The following is a 25,009-nucleotide window of genomic DNA, read 5'->3' as shown; positions in this document are numbered from 1 at the left end:
GTGATTTCCCTAAATCGCTTCAGGCAAATTCCGGGATGGTTCCTTTGAAAGGGCACGGCCAACTTCCTTCCGCATCCTCCCCTAATCCGATGAGACCGAGGACCTCGCTGTTTGGTCCCCTCCCCAGAATCAACCAACAACCAACATACTTAAAGGTGCACTACTTACATAATCACTTTATCACTCTACATACAGGGTGTCCCAAAAGTTCGTTAACATGTGAAAATGCACTACGTTACCAAATAATGTAGACAGAGAGGTAAAAATTGATACACACGCCTGGAATGACATGGTATTGTGTTGAAGCCAGAAACGATGCAAATACTGACCAACAGATGGCGCTGGATAGCAACACGTCAGGGAAGCCGCATGAGAATCGTGTCTAATATTATCTGTAGTTACAGTGGAGTCGGATCATCCCTAGCTTGGTTGGTAAAGGCCTGCTGGAAGGTACGACATTTATGCAGGATGGCACTCCACCCCACATTGCTACCCGTGTGAAGGGTCTCTTGCTCACATCGTTCAGTGAAAATTGCGTGCAGAGCTACCACATCCGTCATGATCGGCCTCCCACGTCCGTGGACCTCACTCTGTGTTATTATTGGTTGTGGGTCTACCTGAAGTCCCAATTCTACCGCAGTCGTCCGAACTAATTAGAGATGCTGAAAGAGAACGTACGGCAGCAGTATCTCTCACCATACCTATTGATATGCTGTACTGTGCTGTTCACAACACTGTCCCTCGACTACAGGTATTGTTGATGAATGGCGGCCGACATGTTGAGCATTTGTTGTAAACAGCGTCAGCTTTGCTTGAAGTCAATTGTTATGCTAATTATTGTTTTCTATCACTTGTAGCGACATCTTTTCCTTCATCAATTCGTAAGTTTAGAATTTTCAAATGTTAACGCACTTTTGGGTCATTCTGTATGCTAATCACTGCAGTGTGCTCTTTCAGGTTTATGTTTCATTTATCCCAAACTGTAACCGTTACATTCGCTAGTAGTTTGCGTCTTGTGGTTCTGTTGCCACATTCAGAACTTTATTAGTCGTTCTATTTTCCTCATTCTGATCCACACTAACCTCAGACTAACAGCCTATCACCATTACATTTATTGCAGGACTGCTTTGACAATAATGTTAACATTTTGATAGTAACTTATCTGATATTCTTTTTCCATTACTATGCCCGCTTTTCTAGTAATGTTACAAGTCAGTTTAATTTATCTGTGCCTATCCTTAGCGCCTGCACTGGTTAAAATTAGGGCTGTGTGTACAAGTCCTTGGCTCCCTGGTAGGGCGTTGATTTCCGAGCTGGTACCACACACATTCTGTTGCGGCAAATATGGGGATGCTTCTGGCGCAGGAGTACCTCAACATCATACAGAAACTTTATAGACTCATGTGCCATGTATGGACGAGTATTTTATTAAAAACTGCCGCGTGACAGGTAACAAATGATGAAGCACGATGTCCGTGACGTATCGTTGCGCCATCACTGTTCCCTAAATAACAACAGCCATGGTTTAAAGCCATAATACCAGTAGTAACGCCGCTGTGACACTCCAAAACATGCACAAAAGGTACCTCCCTCCAGGCCACAAGCGTACTAGCCGACGATTGTAGTCCGGGGTAGCGCAGATCCGCAAGTTCATCACCGAGCACGAGGCATCGCCATTTATCACCAGTTCAGCCATTTGAGTTATAATGTTAATGGCAGCCGACGCAGTGTATGATAAATCCATAGTCCGGATGCGGGTAGTCTCCGACCAATGACGTGAGATGACGCAGAATGCTGCAGAGTTTCATCTATTTGTCCACGGATAGCAGACGAGGATGTGAAGAGGTTGCGACGTGTTTGGTGCACGAACCCTGTGGTGGTCTACCGAAAACTTGGCGACGAGTCTGTCTGCTCTCACATATCCACGCAGTCCGAAAATGGGACCACTCTTATATACAAACGCTCCTGAGATCTGTAAATTTCACGATTCGACAAGCCACCCAAATGGAGACCCAACATGAGGCCCCTTTCACTCTGTCTGGATCTGATAATGCTGTCAAACACGATTACACAGGATCTCCGTGTCCTTCACAGTGATCACTTAACATGTGACGGTGTTCACCTTCCTTAATCGGTGATAACAGGAGCAATACCAATCTATCTGCTGGCTGTTCTATATGTCATAGAGAATTGCAGCTCTAATTATTTACCTAACTGCCAGCTGACAGTGTCTTCTGAACGAAATGGATGATATATTGCGAAATACAAACGTGTGACTGACAATACACGTAACGATAATGAAATGTAACAGAAGTCCACCACAAAGAAGCACCAGAAGGCTGCACAGATGCTTCAAGCTGGCGCTGCTCATTACTACTCCCGTCGATCGTCATTGAGACTGGTGCCTAGAAGAATAAAACTGTACGAACGTAGCATGTGAAATTATCAGAAGCAAATTTTTCTTGGGCTAAAGAAATATGACATTATCATTGTTTTAAAACGTTTCGTGTGTTACAGCTGAAATAACTAAAACTCAAAAACTGCGCGGCTAGTTTGTTGACAGAGAGATTTTTAAAAAACAGTGCCGTGAAGAAACAGATATTTCGTGTCAGGCATTTCGTCAGATTCGCGTCCTAAAACTGTGTGAACGTCGCATTTGAAACTTTTTGAAGCTAAGTCACCTTGCGCTAAAGAAATAAGACATTATCATTGATTTAAAACATTTCATTTGTTACTGTTGAAATAACTAAAGCGCAGAAACTGACGGGTAGTTTGTTGACTGCCAGGTTTTAAAGAAAGAGTGTCGTGAAGAAACGGAAATTTCATGTCACGCATTCGTTAGATTCGCGTTCTGTGGCGATTTATACCCAACGACCGTCCTAAGAGTCGTCATGCGCCTTTTCTCTGATGTTTCGGCAGATATTTGCAATTTCTTTTTAGCAACGTACAGCTGATTTCAGCAAAAACACAGTTCTTCACATATTTCATGCAGAGCCCAGAGCCGACGGAAAACGTCGATTGTTTCCTGCTACAAATAAAATGATTTTAATCTGTGATTTTAGACGTCCATTCGATCATTCGATAGACTTGTTCCACAATAGTCCAGTGCGATATTTGTTTTACCGATATGTGCTGACAGCGACAGTGAAACATGAAGAATAACAAATACTATAGTAGAGACAGATCGACCGTGTAACGCGCTGACCGCAGCAATACTATTTGTTCTTCCTGTTTTACTGCCCTGTTAACAGATATAGCTCAGTGAAATGGGCGGGTGACACTCTGCTTTAAAATTCATTTTGTTTCCAACCAAAAACAAAGGGACGTTTTCCGTCAACGCTAGGCGTCGCATAAAATACGTGATGAGTTGTGTTTGTCTGGGGCGACTGCAGCTGCACATAGCAAAACAGAAATTGCAGATATCTGTCGAAACATGAGAGAGTATGCTTCCGACGACTCATAGGAAGATCAGCCTGTATTTACGTTGATTACAACAGCCTCTGTATGCCCCTGCAGGCGACGCCTGCATTTGTTGGAAGCAACAGTCTGTATGCCATACGTCGTCTATGAAAGCAGGAGAAATAACCGAAAACTTAGCGTCATTATGCACCTTTACAATGGCAGGTGTGACACAGCACGACGAACAACTTTATATTTTACAGAAGAAGACGTAGAATAAGTGTGTGCGTTCATTCAGTTGATTTATCACCTATCGACTTCTTTCTGTCTCCTTATTTCAAACAAGTATGCGTGTACAGACATTTTCATTACCTGCTATTTATTTCACGGGTCCAAAACGATATTTCTGAGGTACCAACATAAGGATAAAAAAAACCTTTCTGTAGGTTAGATTTAGACACATCCCAACTTGAACTGCATAAATTTCAAAAGGCATATATCTTGTATTAAAAACTGGCACCTAGTGTTAAGTGTTAAACCAAGTTTCGGCGTAGATAACTACACCTTCTTCAGAACAACAATAAAACCCACAAGTGCCTAAGGAGACCTTTGTCAATGATTAAAAGAACACCATAGCTATATATTTATAAACGAAAAAGAAAAGGAAAACACAAACAGTACATATGTACAAAGTCAAAACCACTACTTAATTTAATAGTGTACGCTCTACCTCACACCGGCCTATATTCGATGGTTGTAAGTGAGCGACCGTTTGTAGCTGCAGTTTATGGCGGGTCATGGCCCATCGATCATAGGCCGGTGTGAGGTGGAGCGTACACCATTAAGTTAAGTAGTGGTTTTGACTTTGTACATATGTACTGTTTGTGTTTTCCTTTTCTTTTTCGTTAATAAATGTAGAGCTATGGTGTTCTTTTAATCATTGACGAAGGTCTTCTTAGGTACTTGTAGGTTTTATTGTTGTTCTGAAGAAGGTGTAGTTAGCTACGCCGAAACCTGGGTGAGCACTTAACACTAGGTGCTTTTTTCGCAATCGAGGCGGGTTTTTAGTTTTTTAATATATTAACCAACGATAGTTGACGCGCTGCGATGTTGAAGGTGCATATATCTTGATAAAAGGTAAGTCTGTTTGAGCTAGGTGTTTCTCGTGCCGCTGTCATTGGATGAAATATTCTAGAATTACTTGTAGCTTCAAATCTGCATACAATTTCTATCTTCCGACGAAATCCTCCATTGCCTTCACTACCTGTCGTAGCTGCTGTTGAGGTAACCTTTCGTAGCCCATAGTCGTTTTCTGATTGGTCGGCGTAATCATTACGTCGTACTGCCAGAGACTGTGTCCACGTGCTGATTGGTGGTGCCACCACTTCCGTATGAACGTTTACAGTTCAGAGCATTTCCCCGCGTCTCCTCAGCGTCGAGAGCTCGCTTTCACTCTCTACTGGATTATACCTGCTGTGCCGACAGAAGTCGTCCTGCCACATTCCAGATGGAACTGAATCTCTTACAACAGAATTCCAGTGCGTAGAAGTTTGGGACAGATTTCAATTTCATCAAACATTGATCGCTGTTTATTTGTGAAATTGTGCTCAGCAGCTGCGCATATCACACGTTTTCGATTTTTTATGTGTCTCTGGTGTTCTGTACGGCGTTTAGTCACAGTAGTTGTAGACCGACAGACGTACTCGTTTCTCACTCAGATGGAATCGTATAAATACCAGGGGCCCTCAGACCGACTGTGTTCTTAACTGGGTATATTATCTCCTTTACCTTCTTGGGCAGTCGGAAAATCGGCTTTCGCCTATTCTTGCAATGACCATACCAATTTTGCTAAGGCCAGTATTACACTATCAAATTTCTTTGTCAAATATCTTCGTCCAATATCTTTGTCAAAGATATTTGATGGTATAATAGGGAACTTTGTCAAATGTCGTCCAATATTTGATCAAATATAGGGCCTCGCTGTAGATTTGATCAAAGAAGTCGCTTGTCCTCTGTTCACTGCAATGTGACATGTTACCACATGGAGCGCTAGCATCGCTGCATTCTGTCGTCTGTAGTGTTTTTATAAACATTGCTGGTAAATACAATTGGTGTGTGCCGACAACTACAGAATTAATAGAGATGTATGAAGCTGATGAGGCGCTTTACTACGTGAGGCACGCTGAATACAAAATTAGATTACAAAGATTGGAGACCTGACCTAACCTAACCTAACCTAACCTAACCCTCTCCTGTAATGTGTTACAGTGAGTCTGTCTTCTGCAGATGTAGCAGTTCTTAAATGAATATTGTTCTTTGTGATATGAAGATACACTTCACTGAGCATATACAGAAATTTATGCTCATCCATTCTTAAGTAATTGATGTACGACTTGACGTCCGCCACTATAAGCTCACGTAACAAGTTTTGTTGAATGCTTTTATCGTGTCGTCGTAAAACCCACGGCTTCACACAGGTACGTTTCCTTTTTTTCCCCACTTCTCTTCCGCATGTGCACACAGTGCAATAGTGGTACATGCTACTGCTGCGGTTAACAACAAATTGTTGTCAGCCATCTTGAACTTTGACGAAAAATATGATGACAGTGTAATACCCCTTCTAGCGCTACGTCAAAGATCTTTGTCAAATATATGTGATGGAATATTTGATCACATCTTTGATCAAATGTTTCACAAAGAAATTTGATAGTGTAATACCGGCCTAAATGCCCCACTGTGAAAAAGAAGAAGTACAGTAGATAGACCGTCAGTTGACTGTTTAACACTTTGGCAGTTTATTTACTTGGAGAGCATTGAATTTAAGTCCTGAAACACTTACATCCCTGGGAAGAAAAATAAGATGTTTTGCGATCACTCAAGAAGGTAAAGGGGATACTGCACTCGCTTATGGACAGTCTCGGCCTCGGGGTCCATGTAATTTACAAGTTTCTACGATAGCGAGGAAGCAACGTCACTGGTCAGCGTATCCGCACTGTCATCGACTGCATTGAAAAACAGCAAATGAGACATGCCGCGAACTGACAGGAGTCGTCACACTCTCAAGTGTATTCGTACAGATGGCGTGGCTGGTGACTTGATGCTGGCCGTGGCCCCCACATCAACGAGAGTGGGGCTGGCTACGCGGAGTAAGCTGCCTGGTGTCCATCCTCTTTAACAGTGTTCTTGTGGGCCACTGTTAGCAGCGAAGGAGTTCTAGCATTGTGAAAAAGTGGCTCTCATACTGACATGAACTTGTGCTTTTGAGGGTGAGCACGTTTGGAAACTTTCCCTGTGGTTAAGTTAGTTCCGTCGCATGGGGCAATACACTTTGCTGTGAGGGCAATCCTTTCTATCTTTTCCCGTGGCTTTAACCCACATTGCTACGTATTCTGCTCCTCGTGTACAGACTGGTATAAATTTGGTTTTCTGGAGCCGGACAAGCATATTTAAACTGTAAAATTTGCATTCAGTGCAACTCAACCTCCGTTTGAGTGTATTTCTGGTTTCTGTAATTATTATGGTTACTAAGCAATTCCATTTTCAATTTTGTGGTTTATAAAGGAATTTGTAATGCACTCCCTGCTGACGCTTCATCTATTTGTACTACTTAATCTGGATTACTTGTGATATAGTATGAATGATTGTACTACGATTCTGTGTGCGTTGGCTGGAGCTATCATCCTTCCTAGGCTCTGTAACTCAAGGAGCTATTCTTAATACGACATAGCTAATGGACATGTCCTGTTTCTTGTGTAGCGGCACCACATTTAAGATGGGAAAAGGTTTGCTTTGGTGCATTATTTCTCAGCACACAAGTTACAGCCAGGCATGGGCCTGTTGACTGTAAGTTAAACTACCAGCTGTTGCGAAGTAGGTCACAGGGCTGTAGACCCACTGAAAAGTGTAAGCACAGCTGTTTTTAAGGCGCACGTTACAGGCAGAAGGGCCCACTGGCCCAACCCAGGTGTTATGAGTACATGACTCAGAGCGGTGCGTTAGCAAAACAGAGGCGCATAGCTGCGTACAAATAGGCGCCGGATCACTAACAAGGCATTCAAGTGTGACAACTCTCCTGGATGGCGGGGCGTGTCACACCACTGGCTACAGGCAGCAGCAGATAGGGCGCCAACGTTCCAGTCCACGGCAGGTCGCTGGTTCGACCCTCTGGGGCCAACACGGGGTCCGCAGCCAGCCTACGGCGGGCCATGCCACAGCTCGCTACTGCGAGCAGTCTTGTTGGCTCCCAACACACACCAGAGGAATGCCGAAGCGAGGGCCGCAGATTCAGACGCTGGACTGCAGGCACTTGTTGTCGCTGCGATCTTAGCCACGCTGGCGAGGAAGCATGCTGCAGGCCACCTTGCACCACCGAGCGAGTGGCGCTGAGGTGGCAGGGATGGAGACCACTGAGTCGACTGCCGGCACATCCTGGCTTCATCACAACTCCGCGGCCATACAAGGCCGGCACACAGCAGGGTGTTGCATGGGTCGCTGAGGCAGCCATTCCACGCAAAGCCTTTTCGCAGACAGCGAAATGGTGCCCTTAGCATTGCTGGACGTGGTGACACAGAATGAGAGGAACGCGGGCACTGTAGCTGGAAATAATAAATCACTTGGGAAACTCGGACTAGTTGTAATACAGTGCATCCTGGCAGTTTCCATCCTAGTCCAACATTCCTCTACACTTGTTTACTGCCTTGTCATGCAAGGTGTTTGGGTATAGCTCACCTTCTTAAAGAACTTGATCCTTACTTCATTTAAAGCATTTTGTTATAACAGTTGACGCAGTTGCTATTAATCATAGTGCACATTTAACTTGGCTTCAGAACAAATTGATAACTGGTTACGGCATGTAACTTATTCACCGTTTGAATACTCGTGAGTTGTAATAAAAATTTTCTTGGAGTAGAATGCGATCAAGGGTAACTTGGCTTATCTTTAAACAAAGATATTTGTGAGAAGTTATAGTTTTTAAAGCGTTAATTTTATCTTTTGTTGTTGTATGCGCTTCAAGGCTGTTTTACTTCAGTGTTTTAGAAATAGTCGGTGTCTGAGTTCTTTCATCAGTCTAACATGTGAAGCCTCCCAATCAACTGTTGCTGTCACAGTTGAAACATATTGTTTCGAACTTCAGCTGACCTATCTTTAAATAAAACGGTGACTGGTAACAGTAAACTTGTTGTTTCATTTAATGTCAATAACAGTCATGATAAAGCCTAACCTAAAGTGTTTGCATTTAAAGTTCACCTACCTTTATCGCACTGTTCATTTTTACGTTGTCAAGGAACTTCGTGATTGTAATAAAGTGTATTTAATGTTCAGCCGTATCACGAATGGTTTTCAAGCTGTATTTACTCAGTCCGTCCATCTCCAAAGTAATCAATCTTCAGGCCGCGTTTCACTAAGGCCACATTAAAATAGGAAAACTTAGAAATCAGTAGTTACTAACAAACAGTCTCACAAATAAACACCGAGCGAGGTGGCGCAGTGGTTAGACACTGGACTCGCATTCGGGAGGACGACGGTTCAATTCCGCGTCCGGCCATCCTGATTTAGGTTTTCCGTGATTTCCCTAAATCACTCCAGGCAATTGCCGGAATGGTTCCTCTGAAAGGGCACGGCCGACTTCCTTCCCCATCCTTCCCTAATTCGATGAGACCGATGACCACGCTGTCTGTTCTCCTTCCCCAAACAACCAACCAACCACAAATAAACGTGGAATAATGTACGACGAAACTGAAATCTTATACCACACTTATATGAGGAGCAGAGGGAAGAAAATTAATTACACAGTTCATTATTACAAAAATACTGGGTATAATTGTTAATACATCTACCCCACTGTGAGACAATACGGTCAAAGCCCTCATGGAAAAGGTTTTCAGTTGCCTAAAAAACCATGATCGTATCCAGGTGTGCCCCGTTTCGTCCGAAGCAAGTCGACGGCCAAGAATGTCTTTCATTAGGGCCCTAAAAATGTGGAAAACATGTGAGGAGAGATCGGGATTGAATGGGGGATGGGGGAGGGCGTACACATTTCCAAGGTTGTTTCGACTACACTGTAGAAATTTTGCTTCGAAGCTTTTGGAGATCCCCCACACACAACCTTGAAGAAAGGCCTGAAGGCATTGACTGTCTTTCCTCAAAGTGGGATAAATATCTTTACAATTATGACGGTTACGTTTGAAATAAATAACAGTTTAATTACCCTTTTCCATCCATCTCATTACCATTCGACTTCCCCCTACCTGTGATGGGATTCTGTAGAAATTCAGTGGAAATTAGTGTGCGAGAAAAGCATTAACTGGTACCGAGGCTATAATTTTAGTAATACGTGGAAGCGATAACTCAGCAGTGAGAAGACACAGAGATACGCGCTGAATAGTTTGCGTTCCTACGAGAGCGTTGGCACCACTAGCGCAGACACAGGCACCATCTTTGGCAACATAACGTAATTATTACATCCGCCCGCAAGTGCTCTTACGGGAATCGTGCAAGGGATAAGTCCCTGCGGTCGCGCTGTGTATCTGTGTCATCCGTGGCTCAGATGGATTGAGCGTCTTCCATGTAAGCATGAGATCCTGGGTTCCAGTCGCGGTCGGGGCACAAATTTTCGGCGGTCCCCATCGAGGCATATCCACAACACTTGTCGGCAGCTGAGGGTTTCAATTAATTATCATTTATTCCAGTTAAGCTGCACGGTCATCAATGGTTTCTGTTCTTTCGAGAACAGTTAACTATCTTCATATGAAATCTCTCTGGTCATCATAACAGCAGCCACGACAGTTTGTTTTCACTGAAAATGACGTCGGAGGATTTCGTCGAGATCTCGATATTGCACCCAGGTTTGATGCGACAACGAAACAAGAATGTTTGTACACAAACATATTTTTCTTTCGTGTCTGGGTAAAACGTTAAAGCGGGACATCGTGTTAGCGGGATGCGGTGCTCAAATGTACGTTCATCGCCTAGAGTGGTGACCAGAGTGGGCAGCTCGGCTGGGCATACTGCTTCGTGGAAGCTTCTCTGCAAAGTCGCTTGACCAGCGGACCACAGTCTGTTCGCAGTCGCTTCAGGAATTCCTCACCGACCGCATCATCCTCCCCTCCACAACAGTTCTGATTCCGAGCCGTAAATTCCGTAGGCCATCAGTCCCTGTGCTTTGTAGAGTATATGTGGACTGCAAAGAGACAAAGGGGCAGCACTGACCGTGTGTTCCTGGACACCGATACGTTTTTCACCTTGTCTGGCTGGCATGATTGTTTAAATGGCTTAGATGCCATAGAATGACCAGGACACCTCCCCAAAATGACTGTTATCTTCCGGAAGGAGAGGCGATTCTTCATCGGGAATGGAATAAGACTGATAACGACTGGAGAGCTACAGGGCTCGGATACTGGCACCATGACGTACTCTGTATACACATATGGCGTACCCAGTGATGCATGAGTAGCAATCGCGCTTTCCGACCATGATATTGTTGCATTTAAGCACTGTTGTAATCTAAATTATGTTGTTAAGAGTGCCAGACATCAGTCGGTGCAAATCGTGCAATGCCTTGAAGCTCAAAGTAAATCCTAACAAAGGACAAGAAATTTGAAACTTCTTTATTTAAATGAGTGTGTCTGTACTCAAATTGCAGAATGACTGAGAAGAGGAAACTTCTACGTTATTTGATTCTGAAACAGCTGAGTAAAACTGAACGTACTGAGCCTACTTTCTCTTTACTTTTTCTTATCATATCAACACTGACCCACAATATTCTCGCGCAACGTAATATGACTGCTCAAAAAAAATTTCAACCTGACCTCAAATAATTAATTGAAACGAATGGCCCTGACTAAAAAGAAGTCTTAACAATAACCTATACGTTTCATTGAGCACTTACCTCACAAAAATCTTCGTTACGCGAACTACTGCAATACAGCGAGCGTCAATACTGCCAGCTAAATAAAATATTCTAACTACTAAAGCCACTAAGTACTAATAGGTATTTGGTTAGCAAAGGAAAGATTTTGTTGCAAACCAAACAATGTATAATGTGACATCCAGTTCAAACACGAATATAAATCATTGACATCTACTACAGAGGTATATAATCATGAATAATATTCAATCTCCAAGTCGAACATGTACAGATCGTTAGCCTACGCTACCGCTCCAGACCTCTACCCTCCATCAAAGCTAACATCTCACATCTAACATCCATCACTGCTGGCTGATCCCCTCCAACTGCCCAACAGTACTTCCATCACTACTGCTAGCGACTAACTTCCAACTGCCCAACAGTACTGGCGATTAACTTCCAACAATGAGTCCAACCAGCCACAGAGTCCCTTACAAAGAAAGCGCAGTCGGAGATCCAATGCAAAGCGCTACACAAGCGCTGCCAACACAGAAGCAGCCCACTTACAAATTCTGTTTGTAAGCTCAAACACCGGAACAGTCAACTCACAGCTGATGGCGCAGACTTGTTAATAGTTAGTCAGATAATTAAGTCTCACTCTAGGAATGAGATTGACTTCTAGATCGCACGTAACCAGTGCTTTCAACAAAGGTTACGGTCTTCTTATGAACTGCATACGCAATCTGGACAATAAAACTGATTGCATGATGTCCCGTTACACTCTCAGCCATCCTGTTTGTTTCGGAGGTGGTGTCATTAGGCAGCGACAGTCACTTGAAATGTCTGCAGACTCTTCTCAAAATAAGATATTCCTAGCTCTCACTAACGCTGACCGCTGTAACTTCAACGCACACATTAACAAATTCTTAGGGCAACCAGCAACCTACAACATCTTCGAGCAAAAGTCCATTAAATCCGATGGGCGAAGAAACCTCAAATTCTCATTAAACAAGAACCAAGATCATGCATATTGCGTGCTGACATATATTTGCAGACGGCACGGTATATTGACGTTTTGTGATCTGTCCGGTAGTGTAACTAATCATGTACTGCCGAAAAAAGGCAACACCCTCAAGGACTATTTTCAATGGCACCAGGTTATAATATGTGCATACTGAGAGACTGCAGTGTTAGCGATTCATTTGTCATGGTAATCTGCGATACCATGGTGCTCAGGAGGCCTGTGTGTGCACACTCCGTTTCGATTCTGCAGGCAGTAACTGTGCTGAGTTCAGAGGTGAACAGTGTTTGCAACATACACTCCTGGAAACTGAAATAAGAACACCGTGAATTCATTGTCCCAGGAAGGGGAAACTTTATTGACACATTCCTGGGGTCAGGTACATCACATGATCACACTGACAGAACCACAGGCACATAGACACAGGCAACAGAGCAAGCACAATGTCGGCACTAGTACAGTGTATATCCACCTTTCGCAGCAATGCAGGCTGCTATTCTCCCATGGAGACGATCGTAGAGATGCTGGATGTAGTCCTGTGGAACGGCTTGCCATGCCATTTCCACCTGGCGCCTCAGTTGGACCAGCGTTCGTGCTGGACGTGCAGACCGCGTGAGACGACGCTACATCCAGTCCCAAACATGCTCAATGGGGGACAGATCCGGAGATCTTGCTGGCCAGGGTAGTTGACTTACACCTTCTAGAGCACGTTGGGTGGCACGGGATACATGCGGACGTGCATTGTCCTGTTGGAACAGCAAGTTCCCTTGCCGGTCTAGGAATGGTAGAACGATGGGTTCGATGACGGTTTGGATGTACCGTGCACTATTCAGTGTCCCCTCGACGATCACCAGTGGTGTACGGCCAGTGTAGGAGATCGCTCCCCACACCATGATGCCGGGTGTTGGCCCTGTGTGCCTCGGTCGTATGCAGTCCTGATTGTGACGCTCACCTGCACGGCGCCAAACACGCATACGACCATCATTGGCACCAAGGCAGAAGCGACTCTCATCGCTGAAGACGACACGTCTCCATTCACGCCTGTCGCGACACCACTGGAGGCGGGCTGCACGATGTTGGGGCGTGAGCGGAAGACGGCCTAACGGTGTGCGAGACCGTAGCCCAGCTTCATGGAGACGGTTGCGAATGGTCCTCGCCGATACCCCAGGAGCAACAGTGTCCCTAATTTGCTGGGAAGTGGCGGTGCGGTCCCCTACGGCACTGCGTAGGATCCTACGGTCTTGGCGTGCATCCGTGCGTCGCTGCGGTCCGGTCCCAGGTCGACGGGCACGTGCACCTTCCGCCGACCACTGGCGACAACATCGATGTACTGTGGAGACCTCACGCCCCACGTGTTGAGCAATTCGGCGGTACGTCCACCCGGCCTCCCGCATGCCCACTATACGCCCTCGCTCAAAGTCCGTCAACTGCACATACGGTTCACGTCCACGCTGTCGCGGCATGCTACCAGTGTTAAAGACTGCGATGGAGCTCCGTATGCCACGGCAAACTGGCTGACACTGACGGCGGCGGTGCACAAATGCTGCGCAGCTAGCGCCATTCGACGGCCAACACCGCGGTTCCTGGTGTGTCCGCTGTGCCGTGCGTGTGATCATTGCTTGTACAGCCCTCTCGCAGTGTCCGGAGCAAGTATGATGGGTCTGACACACCGGTGTCAATGTGTTCTTTTTTCCATTTCCAGGAGTGTACATTCTAGGATACAACCTAGCACCACCGACAAGTATGTACTCTTGTTGAACAGTTTCAGGTCGCAGTGTGGGTCTATGGGAACCTGAATCAACGTATCGGCGAATTGCTGCACATATTACGCATAATGTATCCGTGATGTATCGTTGCTTTCAGTAATGGTCTGTGGAACATTCCCACACTTGTGGGCTTGTTGTGGACGTCCGCTTAGTACGAGGTGTGGCTAGAAAAAAACCGGACTAGTACTGGTGAAACAATAAAACGAATGCAATAAGGCTGAAAGTCGCGTGGCCTGTCACGTGACTCTCGCTCCGCCTACTGCTCGAGTTTCATCTGCCTCCTGCACTCAGTCTGCCCGTGGCGTCTGTTTTAAGTAGTTGACGTTTTGTCTGTACGTCGGAAAATGTTGAGTGTACAGAAAGAACAGCGTGTTAACATCAAATTTTGTTTCAAACTAGGAAAATCTGCAAGTGAAACGTTTGTAATGTTACAACAAGTGTACGGCGATGATTGTTTATCGCGAACACAAGTGTTTGAGTGGTTTAAACGATTTAAAGGTGGCCGCGAAGACACCAGTGATGACACTCGCACTGGCAGACCATTGTCAGCAAAAACTGATGCAAACATTGAAAAAATCGGTAAACTTGTTCGACAAGATCGCCATTTAACAATCAGAGCAGTGTCTGAGTTAACAGGAGTTGACAAGGAAAGTGTCGAACAAGTTTACCGATTTTTTCAATGTTTGCATCAGTTTTTGCTGACAATGGTCTGCCAGTGCGAGTGTCATCACTGGTGTCTTCGCGGCCATCTTTAAATCGTTTAAACCACTCAAAGACTTCTGTTCGCGATAAACAATCATCGCCGTACACTTGTTGTAACATTACAAACGTTTCACTTGCAGATTTTCCTAGTTTGAAACAAAATTTGATGTTAACACGCTGTTCTTTCTGTACACTCAACATTTTCCGACGCACAGACAAAACGTCAACTACTTAGAACAGACGCCACGGGCAGACTGAATGCAGGAGGCAGATGAAACTCGAGCAGTAGGCGGAGCGAGAGTCACGTGACAGGCCACGCGACTTTCAGCCTTATTGCAATTCGTTTTATTGTTTCACCAGTACTAGTCCGGTTTTTTTCTAGCCACACCTCGTATAGGTGTGTGTCGAGATCGACGCTGACTACGAGCAGTGCTTGCCGACAGAACATCATCTAGGGACGAAATACGGGAACATTTTGCATCGGATGTGTCACCAGAGTCCATTGGGAGCCGTCTGCTTGCAAGACTAAGATCACATGCACCTCTGGCCAGGCTATCAGTTAAAGCACGACACCGTCAGTCGCGGCTACTTTGTTGTTGTGAAAGAGTTTCCTGGAGAGTGAGATGGCGTTCTGATGTGTTCAGCGATGAAGGTAGTTTCTGTCTGCATGCAAGTGATGAGCGTGACGTAGGCGTAGTTCTGGCGAGCTGCCTATTCCACAGCGCATTCGTCCACGAGATGAAGGTATCATGTTACGCTTCATGTGGTGTGCGGCTATCAGCTACAATTCGCGGTCGCACTCGGTACTTCTGCAGGATAAAATAGCCATTGCCCGCCACAATGCACGTGGAGCGAATTCCGTGCTCTGCCAGTTTCTCGACAGGAAGCTGATACACTTCTTCAGCAGGACAACGTACCTCCACACGCGTCTGCTCCAATGCTACTTGCTCTTCTTGGTGTGCAACTTCTCTGGCCTGCACGATCACCAGATCTCTCGTCAGTTGAACATGTATGGGACAAGATGAAGCCGAAACCTAGTTGTTCTCCAGACCCAGTGACAAACTACAGCAAAAAAGATGCCAGATGCATTGCACAGTCAATCGCAGGATGCCATTCGGCACCTTTATGATCGTATACATTCAAAAAATATACGTTTGCGTGGCCACCAGTGGGGTGGTACACTGTGTACTGATGAGTCTGTTCGTTCCCCTTTACGTGAGTTTCATTTAGTCTGAATTTGTATCATATACTTTTAGAATCCTTAAATAAGTGTCACCTAAGTTGTCTTCCTTCAAGTTGTGGCATTTATTTTTATTTTTTGTATTTTGGCAGTGTATATGGCACTGTCAGAAGGAGAACAGGTAGACATGATACCCAAGTGGAACTTCTAGTACCTTAAGACGAAATAGCTGTTCCAGCCCACAAAAACCGACTTCTTTGCTCCACAGTAAGAGTTGTTTTGACCCATTTGCCTTCTCTTCGGAGTATTATCTATACAGGTTTTGGAGTGTCAGAATTTTTCTGGCGACGGGCTTTGCTTTCGTCTCCTGCTGCTTTCGCTCGCAACTTATTATGTGAAACAGCTGGGCTCCATATCCGGATTTGTACTAACTTTTAATGTTATTATGGGGTCCGTGTACAAGAAGTTTACCGAAGTATCGGGTAGTCAATTTTTATAGATCCGTGGAGCTGTACTCGAAGACTATGTTATGTAACTCGGTTTTAACCTCGTTAGAAAAGATTAGTGTCAGTATTCCGAGTACTAATAAGGATCCCACATGGATTATCCAAATAGTCCTCACCCCGTTCTTCATTATTCATATTTTTAAGAAGAATAATTCATCAAAAAAATTACATTTATCTTTCTTGTAGCATGGGTGTTCACATATTCTTCACTAACTGAATCTGATATCTTCCTTCAAGTTGTGGCATTTATTTTTATTTTTTGTATTTTGGCAGTGTATATGGCACTGTCAGAAGGAGAACAGGCAGACATGATACCCAAGTGGAACTTCTAGTACCTTAAGACGAAATAGCTGTTCCAGCCCACAAAAACCGACTTCTTTGCTCCACAGTAAGAGTTGTTTTGACCCATTTGCCTTCTCTTCGGAGTATTATCTATACAGGTTTTGGAGTGTCAGAATTTTTCTGGCGACGGGCTTTGCTTTCGTCTCCTGCTGCTTTCGCTCGCAACTTATTATGTGAAACAGCTGGGCTCCATATCCGGATTTGTACTAACTTTTAATGTTATTATGGGGTCCGTGTACAAGAAGTTTACCGAAGTATCGGGTAGTCAATTTTTATAGATCCGTGGAGCTGTACTCGAAGACTATGTTATGTAACTCGGTTTTAACCTCGTTAGAAAAGATTAGTGTCAGTATTCCGAGTACTAATAAGGATCCCACATGGATTATCCAAATAGTCCTCACCCCGTTCTTCATTATTCATATTTTTAAGAAGAATAATTCATCAAAAAAATTACATTTATCTTTCTTGTAGCATGGGTGTTCACATATTCTTCACTAACTGAATCTGATATGGCGAACATCCATTCTTCATGAATAATAAATATTTGTGTACTGGTCTATATGGCTGTGAGCACTATGGGACTTAACTTCTAAGGTCATCAGTCACCTAGAACTTAGAACTACTTAAACCTAACCTAAGGACATCACATACAGGGCTATTACAAATGATTGAAACGATTTCATAAATTCACTGTAGCTCCATTCATTGACATATGGTCACGACACACTACAGATACGTAGAAAAACTCATAAAGTTTTGTTCGGCTGAAGCCGTACTTCAGGTTTCTGCCGCCAAAGCGCTCGAGAGCGCAGTGACACAAAATGGCGACAGGAGCCGAGAAAGCGTATGTCGTGCTTGAAATGCACTCACATCAGTCAGTCATAACAGTGCAACGACACTTCAGGACGAAGTTCAACAAAGATCCACCAACTGCTAACTCCATTCGGCGATGGTATGCGCAGTTTAAAGCGTCTGGATGCCTCTGTAAGGGGAAATCAACGGCTCGGCCTGCAGTGAGCGAAGAAACGGTTGAACGCGTGCGGGCAAGTTTCACGCGTAGCCCGCGGAAAATGGTTCAAATGGCTGGCGGTGGTGGTGGTTAGTGTTTAACGTCCCGTCGACAACGAAGTCATTAGAGACGGAGCGCAAGCTCGGGTTAGGGAAGGATTGGGAAGGAAATCGGCCGTGCCCTTTCAAAGGAACCATCCCGGCATTTGCCTGAAAACGATTTAGGGAAATCACGGAAAACCTAAATCAGGATGGTCGGAGACGGGATTGAACCGTCGTCCTCCCGAATGCGAGTCCAGTGTGCTAACCACTGCGCCACCTCGCTCGGTCTTCAAATGGCTCTGAGCACTATGGGACTCAACTTCTCAGGTCATTAGTCCCCTAGAACTTAGAACTACTTAAACCTAACTAACCTTAGGACATCACACACATCCATACCCTAGGCAGGATTCGAACCTGCGACCGTAGCAGCCTCACGGTTCCGGACTGCGAGCCTAGAACCGCGAGACCACCGCGGCCGGCGTAGCCCGCGGAAGTCGACGAATAAAGCAAGCAGAGAGCTAAACGTACCACAGCCGACGGTTTGCAAAATCTTACGGAAAAGGCTAAATCAGAAGCCTTACCGTTTACAATTGCTACAAGCCCAGACACCCGATGACAAAGTCAAACACTTTGAATTTTCGGCGCGGTTGCAACAGCTCATGGAAGAGGATGCGTTCAGTGCGAAACTTGTTTTCAGTGATGAAGCAACATTTTTTCTTAATGGTGAAGTGAACAGACAATATGTGCGAATCTGGGCGGTACAGAATCCTCACGCATTCGTGCAGCAAATTCGCAATTCACCAAAAGTTAACGTGTTTTGTGCAATCTCACGGTTTAAAGTTTACGGCCCCTTTTTCTTCTGCGGAAAAAACGTTACAGGACACGTGTATGTGGACATGCTGGAAAATTGGCTCATGCCACAACTGGAGACCGACAGCGCCGACTTCATCATTCAACAGGATGGTGCTCCACCACACTTCCATCATGATGTTCGACATTTCTTAAACAGGAGATTGGAAAACCGATGGATCGGTCGTGGTGGAGATCATGATCAGCAATTCATGTCATGGCCTCCACGCTCTCCCGACTTAACCCCATGCGATTTCTTTCTGTGGGGTTATGTGAAAGATTCAGTGTTTAAACCTCCTCTACCAAGAAACGTGTCAGAACTGCGAGCTCGCATCAACGATGCTTTCGAACTCATTGATGGGGACATGCTGCGCCGAGTGTGGGAGGAACTTGATTATCGGCTTGATGTCTGCCGAATCACTAAAGGGGCACATATCGAACATTTGTGAATGCGTGAAAAAACTTTTTGAGTTTTTGTATGTGTGTGCAAAGCATTGTGAAAATATCTCAAATAATAAAGTTATTGTAGAGCTGTGAAATCGCTTCAATCATTTGTAATAACCCTGTACATCCATGCCCGAGGCAGGATTCGAACCTGCGACCGTAGCGGTCGCGCGGTTCCAGACTGAAGCGCCTAGAACCGCTTGGCCACAACGGCCGGCGTACTGGTCTATACTGCGGGTTGTTAGAATCAGACACTGCATAGGACCTAACAACCAAAGTCGTCCATAATCACAATAGGATTCTGCTAGACGGGCACGTATGAGGGTAAATATGCGTGCAGGCAACTATTGTAAAGGGAATGCTTTAGATCTCCGTCTTCCCGATGGGGAAATAGTGCGTCCAAAATCGGAAGCGTAGTTGCTTCTTCCGGCCCAGGATTGCCAGTCAGTGCATGGGCATCCTTTTAGAGAGTTTGGAGAGTCAGCTTATATCTCATTTTCGCTCATAGTGAAATCTATATACCTACTCCTGCTGGTTAGTGTGTCTTTCGCCAAGTTTACTAATATTTCACTTTACATGAAATCACTATGGAGTCGTCACTCCTATTGGGAGGTTCTGTTTTTGTACTTGAATCGTCATTAAGCAAGACACCACTTGGGTCAAGCTGTTACACTTTTACAAAATGAGTCTATGATATGCTCCGAGTGTCCTTCCTCTGTATGCTACTCGCCCCACTACGATTCAGATGTGTGGTAGTTTTGAACGAGCAGGGTAACGGAATGGAAGGTTGGCCCTGACAGCTGAACGGTAGCTGTGGGACGTCTATTAAATTAATAAACATGAAAGTAATATGGGGGACAGATTGCTGCTGGAATGAAGCAGTAATTCACAACCATGATAATTTATCGACGAGTCAATCGAACGTAAATTGTCACTGAACAGAAACAAGAAGGCAATTTCTCTCTCTCATAAGAAATGACTGCTGAACCTGAGTTCACGGAAATAATCACATTAAACTGCTACGATGAGCGGTGTAGCTCATAAAGGTATTGAGATTGCTAGGGTAACGAACTTCGCGCGGAATCTACCTGAATGTAAACGTATGGTCATTCTGGTCATGACAGTTGTATCGACTTGGACAGTGAGCTGGGTATGCATGCATGAAAACAAAACAACAAAGTCGTGGCGAAGAGGCTTAGTGCAGCAGGCGATCGATTAGTATTAAGTAACCTCAATCGCACCTGTCAGCCATTATTACCCATTCTCCTCAGTGCTGTGTGAACTTATACAAGTTAAACGGAGCAGTGGTGAGAAGGTGTTGCTGTAGGTGATGGCCTGCTAAGTACCGCATCACAACAGCCTCTGCCCTCTGCTTTTCCCTTCTCAAGTGTCTCCGAAAAACACCGCGTTCCAAGTACATATGTAGAAGGCTTAGTCCCCTCCCTTTGTCTAAAGAACTTCCGTCCTCCGCTTCTGCCCGCGATGATAACGAAACTGTATGTAAAACAGTCAAAACGAACATCGCAAACTCTGCCAAGGAAAACTATCGTCTCAAAAATGACCCGTTCATTACGCAAAGGAAGTTCGCTAATTTTCGGAAAGTTTCGGGTTCAGACGAATGGTAAGTCACCATTCCCATAGCATGCGAACGCCGACCAAACGTGTTTTCTGCCATGAGAGGCAGTTTAGTAAAAAATGCAAGAAAAAATCTACGAAAATAACGGAGTGAGAGAGAAGTTCTGGATGAACTCAAGGGAGAGTCAATCTTTCTTCTGTGTTTGGGTACTTGGCGATAGAGTATTTCTTTGATTGTACACTACTTTTCTTCCTCTGGAAGGAAAGTAGATGATCATATTCTGTGTCTTTTATGCTGTATTCACCGAAACAAGTCTGGCAACCAATACAAAGTAATAGGAAGCGAACCCACTACCACAGAAAAATAGTTGATGTAGAAAGGTTGCTTGTTTGCAAGCTAACAACTAGTGTAATCACAAGGTGATATCAACTAGAACAATATTATAACAAATAAGCCCTCGGTCACAAATATTAAGTCAAAAATTGACCTGGTTTCGACGCTACTATGAGCGTCGTCTTCAGAATTAGACTCACTGTATTAATACATTAGGTATATAGTACATTAATAAAATTAAAGTTTATACTGACTCGAAAACATGCATTACTTACAAGTCACATACTAAAAAAGATCTCAGCCTAACATAGTAGACGATATCCTAAAAAAGAAAATTGCAACAAAGTAATAGGAAGCGAACCCACTACCACAGAAAAATAGTTGATGTAGAAAGGTTGCTTGTTTGCAAGCTAGCAACTAGTGTAATCACAAGGTGATATCAACTAGCACAATATTATAACAAATAAGCCCTCGGTCACAAATATTAAGTCAAAAATTGACCTGGTTTCGACGCTACTATGAGCGTCGTCTTCAGAATTAGACTCACTGTATTAAAACATTAGGTATATAGTACATTAATAAAATTAAAGTTTATACTGACTCGAAAACATGCATTACTTACAAGTCACATACTAAAAAAGATCTCAGCCTAACATAGTAGACGATATCCTAAAAAAGAAAACTGCAAGAACTACGACGCTCAACACCTCATGCACTGAAATTAACCCAAAAAAACGTTTTTCTATTCCTTTCATACGGCCCATTTCCTATCAGATTCAGCGCATGCTTCGCAACAAATACAGCTGCAATGTTGTCTTCTCTACTAATAATAATCTAAAGAGAAACTTCATTCATAATTTGAAATCCATTCGCTCCCCTACAGAAAGTTCTGGCGTTTATAAGATCATCTGCGATACCTACTCCTCCTATTATATAGGGTAAACTGGACGTGCTTTCACCGTCAGATATAAAGAACATCTTTTGAGAAAGAACGGCACCAGTCCCCTAAATTCATCCTTTGCCGATCATCTCTTAATTACTGGACACGTGCCTAAAGCCATAGGCGATAACAATATTCTGCATACCGAAAAGAAGGGGCGTAGGTTAGATGTCTCAGAGGAATTGGAGATTTTCAAACATCTCACTCGCCATGATGGCCTCATTCTCAACGAACAGCTGCAGCTGCGAAATAAAAACTTTTTTGACTGTATAAAGCAATTGCTTGATCTTTGATTCAGATTTCCTCATGCAGTTTACCGAAATGTTGTTTTCCTGTCACATCTTTGCTGTTTTCTTGTACGTCAGAACTAACGTTTTAACGTTACACAATGTATCTCTATTTAAAGCAGAAAAACATGTAACTTCATCCTGTTATTATTAATGCTTACGTTATGCCTGAATCAGCTGCATCACACTTTCATGTGTCTAATTTGAATGTACAGTAGCCTAGTTGTCTCTGCGGCTACTAGATGGCGCTCGTAGCAACACCATGTTTACTTGCCCACACTTTCTAAAGTGGGCACCTCAGTCTTGTTGCAACCCTTGTCCACAGTACGAGCAGCCCTTAGCGGCTCGCCATCTGACAAGTGTTCATGACGTCGCCTTTCCGGCTGAGATCTTTTTTCGAGTCAGTACAAACATTTAATATTATTAATGTAGGCTACTATATACCTAATGTTTTAGTACAGTTAGTCTAATTCTGGAGACGACACTCATAGTAGCGTCGAAACCAGGTCAATTTTTGACTTAATATTTGTGATCGATGGCTTATTTGTTACAATATAATACTGACACGGTCACTGAACCTTAGCAGCTATGTTCAAAGTTTTATCAACTAGAACACTTGTGAGTTGGGCAACATAATTATAAACAGGTAAACAGCATTTATTAAAGTAATTTAATTTGTGTGATATATGAGATGCGGATCTGTAGCTAAAGTCGGATCTAAGACAGTGAAAGACAACTAACCTATAGAAGTACAGTTTGGACGTCTGTAATTAGCAGTTGATAGTTTAGGTTCAGTTCTGAATAGCACTTCGACACCTGGCGTTCACAGTCACTTGTCGATAGCGACTGGCTATAATGGCGGCTACTTGAAATGGTCAGTGCCGGGATGAATATCTGAAAGTGGCGTTAAGCTGGGCGATTGTCACTGTGCGTTCACGATCATCTGTGGAGGGCGCGAGGCTCTATTTTGAGGAGGCAGGAGTAGTTCCAGGTGTCCACAATCTCTGTGGTGGCTGGCCAAACTGCTGGGTGACGGAGCGTTACTCTTTGTAGGTCTTGTGATGGATGCATGAGTTGTTTTCCACTATGAGTCTTCTCTATGCGGCGACAGCGAAGAAAAATGTAATGATGGTGTGGCACCGATGACTGGGAGGCCCCATCTGGGAGAGTTCGACCGCCGGGTTGTAAGTCTCATTTCAGATGACGCCACATTGGGCGACTCATGTGTCGGTGATGCAGTCCACGAGGGAAGAAAACCTGGTCGGGCATCGAACCTGCGCCAAGTGCATGGTAGGCAAGCATGTTACCAGTCAGGTTTATTTTCTTTTTTACTTATCTACGAAACCGCTGCAGAGGCATGACGACGGGTAGGGCAGGGGTCGACACTCGAGGTCTGGCCATCCCGTCGCCATGCCCACGCAACGTGTTCTAGAATCAAAGGATCAGAGAGAGGATTTAGTGGGTTTGTTTATGTATATTATTGATTTTATCTTTTGGTAAAAAAAGAAACTACAATTGTGGTAGCCGAGCGTCGGAGTCGTCTTCTCGTCTGTTGGTAGGGGTGCCCCGCTGTCCCCTTATTCCGTCTGTAGTGGATCAATATTCTCCAGGATTCTTCTTCGGGTACAACGTCTCATACCTGGAACGCCCCAGTGAGCAGAAGGGTCCGCAAATAATGAACCTAAATAACTAGCGAAGTGGGTCCTCTACTTCGGGGGCGGCTGAAAGCTGCATGTGCCGTCATCTGTAGGGACCAAGAGTCGAGTGTGCCTTTGTGAGCATAATGAAAAATGTAGTAAAGGGCCATGTCTTTTAGCCAGTTAACGGCCACCTGGTTGGTGGAAAGACTACACCGTCGGGACGCAATATATCATCAGGGGAGGTAGACTCCGGCAGTCGCCGCAAGAGCAATGCCAGCAAGCACTGTGTGAGTAGCCAGGACTCGCTGGCCACGGCACAACTCAGGCAGTGTGCATCCGAATCAGCGACCGAGAGTGTCGGACACAAGGGGTCGTCCTTCAGATGAGAGTGTGGCGTTACTTCAGCTATCAGGGCGCCCGTCAGATGGGCGTGGGTAGAGCTCCACGTGCGATGCATAGTGTTGTGGCAGAGCGATCGGGCACGGTTTTAGACATGAATTAAACCGATACCGCCCGACCGTTGCGGCATGTCAGGGTGGTGTATCGGACCTTAAAAACGACACAGGCGCTCGCGATATGTCCATTTGCTGATCGAAATCTGCCGGCCTTCGTAACCATCAAGGGAAGGACATGCGCAAAATATTTCAGTTTCCAGGCACGATAGATGCTGACATAACGTGTTCACAGGGGCATGTCCATTCGACGTAATTTATTGTCCTGTATCAGAGCGCGTGTCTCACACCAGATGAGTGTAGCCCCAATGTTTGCGTGGTAGAGTAATTACGGTACGCGTACATGCAGCAATCGCTGACATAGTGTAACTGAGGCGGAATAAGGGGAACCAGACCGCATTCGCCGAGACAGATGGAAAACCGCCTTGCCGGCACACCGGACCTCGACACTAATCCGCCGGGCGGGTTCGTGCCGGGGACCGGCACGCCTTTCCGCCCAGAAAGCAGTGAGTTAGACCGCACGGCTAACCGGTCGGGCTACAGTCTACATTACCTATAACGCTGTCCCGGAAACCGGTACCAGTTGCAGTGTAAGGCTGCGATGAATTCGATTTTCAATATTTCTTGTAAATCTTAAAAGAAATTAAAAATTTAAAGTGCTTCAATAATCAACTGA

The sequence above is a fragment of the Schistocerca nitens genome, chromosome 7 (genome assembly GCF_023898315.1).
Source record: "Schistocerca nitens isolate TAMUIC-IGC-003100 chromosome 7, iqSchNite1.1, whole genome shotgun sequence".
NCBI lineage: Eukaryota > Metazoa > Arthropoda > Insecta > Orthoptera > Acrididae > Schistocerca > Schistocerca nitens.
This window is presented reverse-complemented; position numbering follows the sequence as displayed.